General features: G+C 33.8%; 1 long non-coding RNA gene across 1 annotated transcript; it reads right to left on the reverse strand.

The window, feature by feature from the left end:
* Positions 1–1,914: 1,914 nt before the first annotated feature.
* LOC127846994 (uncharacterized) lies at positions 1,915–4,694 on the reverse strand. Its single transcript, XR_008033773.1, has 3 exons — positions 4,212–4,694; positions 3,244–3,380; positions 1,915–2,501 (listed from the first exon to the last, which is right to left on the reverse strand). It is a non-coding gene; the product is annotated as an uncharacterized LOC127846994 (long non-coding RNA).
* Between the last annotated feature and the right edge of the window lie 569 nt (positions 4,695–5,263).

Raw genomic sequence — 5,263 nt, forward strand, 5'->3', positions numbered from 1 at the left:
TTATATACTCCGGATGTTTCTTGATATCAATTATGACAACTTCAATCATACAATATAAAGAAGATTTCATCACTAGTCTGCAAAATGTTTTTACATTAGGGGACTCACTAAATTATTACTTCGCGATTATGTTAAGATATATGTATTATATACAGTACACTTAAATAGTATTTTTTTACAGCCAGGCATCGTCTGTCTAGAAATTTCGTGTTTTGGTGCTAGGCTAGAGATTGGCTGATTATATATTTAACATAACATAATGATCATGATAACACGTTACTCCTGGCTGCCTGACTAGAATTTCGCTTTTGCCTTCTAGATGGGACAACTTGGAGACTCTTCTTAGTAATAAAAGATAACAATGCATCGCGAAATTACTTAATAATAATGTGTATAAATGTCTTTCTTTTTTTGCTGATGTTGATGTTCACATCCATATATATCGTTTGTGTTTGTATTTATCTGAACCCTTGTTCATATAGTTATATTGTGTTTTGATCTTCGTATCTTGTATATGGAGGAATAAAAGTTAAAGTATTTTGTAATCCTTTAAAACGATCGTTACTTTGACCACGCGTCAATTGGATAAAATTACTACACCTACTCACTTTTCCGGAGTTAGCTGGTTTACCAGTACTAAATGCAAATACTTTTGCCAATAAGTGACAGCTGCTCCACTTGGAGCAGAAGTATAGGGTTGATGCCCGTAAATATCATGATCGATCCCCACACAAGTTACGCGACCGGGCCGGGAAACAAACCCAGTCTTCGCATTTGTAGTCAAGTGCTCTACAAAACTAAGCTACCAGGGGTCCGTCTCAATAAACATCGTAGTACACATTTACGATACGATACATTTTTCAAAGATACATAATTGCTAAAGTCCATATCATATGATTATAAATTTTAAGTACTTAATTAATTACATTGGATTCTCAAGCGCCGTATATATTTGACGAGCATGGCGAGCAAGTTCGTCTACTTATTAAGATTACAATATTCTCTCGTAAGTTAAAATTGTCGTACGATCGTTAATAAAACGGCCCCCTTGCCCTGTATTTACCTATAAGCTATGAAGTATGTACTAAATCGGTTACAAGACGGCTGAAGCGCTATTATGTATGTACTAAATTGGTTACAAAACAGTTTAAGCGCTATGAAGTGTGAACTTAATTGGTTACAAGAGGATTTAAGTTCCATGAAGTTTTTACTAAATTGGTAACAAGGCGGCTTAAGCCCTATGAAGTATGCCCTTAATTTGTTACAAGACGATTTAAGCACTATGAAGTATGTGCTTAATTGGTTACAAGACGGTTTAAGCGCTATGAAGTTTGTACAAAATTGGTACCTAGACGGCTTAAGCGTTATTAAGTTTGTACGGACCCAAGGCGCACCAAACCGGGGTGTGACAAAAAGCGTTGCTAAAGGGAAATTTGGTATATCTTCATTTTGGACCTGCAACTCTCAGACGCTCGGGCGGCTGAATTATGTGTGAAATTATGCCATTGCCATAGTCTACTATCATTGGCCATGTATCTGTATTGGAATCCAAAGTTTAAACTTCGTTAAACGATATTGCTTGTCTGTATACGTTATTTATCCTATTACCAGATGAATATCGATAGAATAACAACGATCGAATAAGCATGACCTTTATACTACTTTTTTTGACCTCATTCATAAAGTTCATGTGAAACTAATATTTTCAACGATCTCAAAGGCATAAATAAATAAATGGATTTATAATTATTATCAATTCAGAATGTTATTAAATAATTTAAAATAAAGAAATAAATAATAAAACAAAACATTTGTTTTCTTGTTATATATTTATTATCATTTATTTATGTTGTAAATATTCTGCACTTAAATTGCTGTCTGTAACAGAACAAAATTCAACAAAATGTCTGATTATATTGAATATCCAAATTTTAATTTAATACTTTGAAACTGAAGTTAATGAGCAAATTGCAAACACACAAGATGTTGTTGAACTTTCATATGAAGACTTTCAGGCTAAGTTTGGGTTTGATGCCAGAGTGTTGTTTGATTTTGACAATGAACTGGAACGACCTGCTACTGACATGACTGACAATCTAGTGTCTGAGAACATTCCCATAAATGATCAAAATAAGGATTCCATCAGGCAAGAAACTTCAAAAAGCAATGAGTTTAAGGATGTTAACAATGAACATGTCAATAAATTTATCACTGACCAAGAAAATAAAAACACAGCAAAAAACATATGCTGATATCAACAAATTTCGCAGATATCTTGCACAACAAGGCGAAACAAAGCAAATACATGAAATTCCCGTTGATCAGTTAGACCACTATGTGGCAAGATTCATCCTGTCTCTAACTAAACCGGATGGGTCGGACTATGAACCAAGTTCATTAAGAGGCTTTTTAAGTTTGTTGGATCGGTACTTCCGTCGGCATCTTTTTCCACACAGCATTATGTCCGGTAACGGAACAGACTTTGCGTTGACTCGTGAAACCTTCAATGCAAAAAAGAAGAGCCTAAAGAATCAGGTTTATTTCTGTTCTTATTTAATATATAAAAAAATGAAAAGAAGTCTATCCAAATAAATGCATAGTCTATCCAAATAAATGCATAAATTATTGAAATTATTCATAGCATTTCTAATAACTAGCATATAATCTGCACTTGTAGTTGTGTTTTTGTTTTAAAATGTTAAAGCAAGATTATACGATTTTGTCAAATATTTATGAATTTATATAAAATGTGTAAAAAAAGTTTAGAAGAACATATGGCGAAAAATGCGAAAAAACCAGATATTTAATTCTGAAATCGAAAATGTCTGTACAGTCAAATTCGCCAGCATGTATATCATGCATGTGCGATGTGAATCTAAATTAAGTTAAACAATTCATTTGAAATTCCTGCAACGATATATAACCATACGACACACGAACACTAACTCTGATCCTTGTAAAAAGACGAATGCTTCGGTTATTGTAGGAAAATATGTACGGTATATTTTCGTCCCAATCGGCTCGGGACGCTTATTTTATTTGCTGCATTTTATAAAATTCGTCTTCAACGGATAATTTGTCTTGCCTATTTTGTGTTATTGAAACATATTTTATCAAAAATATTACAATTAAACACATATGAAAAATCGTATAATCTCGCTTTAATACAAACAATTTAAGCTATTTAAGTTGTCCGATGGATGTCTGTAATGTAAGGCAGAACACCACCTCTAAAATGCATACCTTGACATAATCGAACAGTTGAACATTGCTCTATACAGTGCCACGGCAACCGCCCAAGGGAAGCTGAACCTCTAACTGATGAGGACATAGACCAGATGTGGGAAACTGCTGTCCTTGGTCCACACACTCCATGTTCCCTGTTAAATACAATGTGGCTGAATAACAGTCTCCACTTTGGCTTAAGAGGGACAACTGAACAACACAATTTGAGGTGGTTTAGTCTATTTTATCAAAATGAATTTTTTCAATCATAAGTGATAGCTCAAATTAAATGTGTTTTTTTTTAAGAAAAGCAACTTTAACAATTTTGTTTGAAACTAATAAAATTTGGAAACCGTATTCAATGCAGAAAAGCTTGTTTCAAATAAAATTATTGATGAATGATACTGTTAGTGTGACAAATGATTTACACGGGTGACACTGTCCACTGCCAGAGTTCAATTTAACCAAATTTGACAAAATTGTGGAAGGGCCAACAATTTTTTAATTCAAATTTGAAGAAAACATCAAAATTTATTTACAAATATTATCAATATAGTATTAAAATGGTAGCTTCAAGACCTCTAGCAAACAGTTGATATAGTACTGACAGACCGGTTTAAAAAACACCATTTTAAGTTATGGAAGCCATAACTATTCAAATCGCACTGTTCAGGGCTTTTTTCCTTCAATAACAATGGCCGTTTTTCTCAAATTTTGGAAAATCGCTACTCAAATGTATACAATAACAAGAAGTTCACAACTCAAATTTTCACAATTATAGAAAGTCTGCGACTAAATTTTTCACAATTTTAGAAAGATCTCGACTCGTTTGTTCACAATTTGAACAATTCGCGACTCATTTATCAAAAAATGGGGTGGCCATAACTGTATTTTTGTGTATTTATTTATTTTTAGGTGTACAAAAATAGCAATAGTAGAAAAAAAAAATTATCATAAAAACAAACAAAACATAAAGAATTGCATACCTTTTATTTAAATGGGGAGATGTGAAGCTGCGAACGACTGCCGAGGGTGATGAATTCTTAGAGTTTCATGAGAGGCAGACAAAAACACGCACTGGTGAGAATCTAGGCGACTACAGGAAGGTCAACCCCAAGATGTTTGGGGTAAATTCTCCTCGTGACCCAATTGCCATATACAAGGCTTATTCAGCAAAGCGACCAGATGGATTTTCAAACGATGATGATCCATTTTACCTAGCGCCGCGCACCAGAGAGGGTTACTCCAGTCAGTGGTTTTAAGACAACGCCTTGGAGATGTCAAATTAGGAAAGATGCTCAAAACCATGGTCCCCACCCACCACACAACTTCCACTGTAAACACGGAATTCAATGTTTCAACTGCAAGGCTGTTAACAACACAGTCTTATGGGGCAACCTTTAACATCCAAAACTTCAATGTCATTAACTCCTCGAGTACAGGATCACTCACAGACGACGAGCCTTGCGTGTGAATTCCAGTGCCCCGAAAATAATATAGAGCTATCGTTATTGAATTATTTTTATTGATATAAATGAGCGTTGTCTCGTTTTCAACACAATATTATGAGTGACATATGTTACAAAGGTTGTTTGTTCAATAAAACGTGTGTTATCTCAGGGACTACTTTGTTATAAAAATCTTCGCGGAATGACTCACTCAGGTTTGCTAAATACGGAAGAACAAAATTGTCAAAAACTGCGATATTTAATTTTTTTTTATTAATGAAAAAATGAGAGGAAATAATAGGATAAATATAATATTTTGTTAGTTTTGGATAAAGATCAAGTTTATCATGCTCGGCCCGAACCATGGTAGCGCTCGGCAAGCCTCGTGCTACCATGGTTCTAAGCCTCGCATGATAAACTTGATTTTTATTCAAAACTAACATAATATTCTATATATAAATAATAATAGGAGACAGACTTAAAAATAATATTAACTTACATCATATAACAGACAATCATAGAAATGAACATGATGTTTAATCACAACTTTGAAATACGGATCTCTTATTTCTTCAATAAATAATTGTGTT

The sequence above is a fragment of the Dreissena polymorpha genome, chromosome 10 (assembly GCF_020536995.1).
Source record: "Dreissena polymorpha isolate Duluth1 chromosome 10, UMN_Dpol_1.0, whole genome shotgun sequence".
NCBI classification, from domain to species: domain Eukaryota; kingdom Metazoa; phylum Mollusca; class Bivalvia; order Myida; family Dreissenidae; genus Dreissena; species Dreissena polymorpha.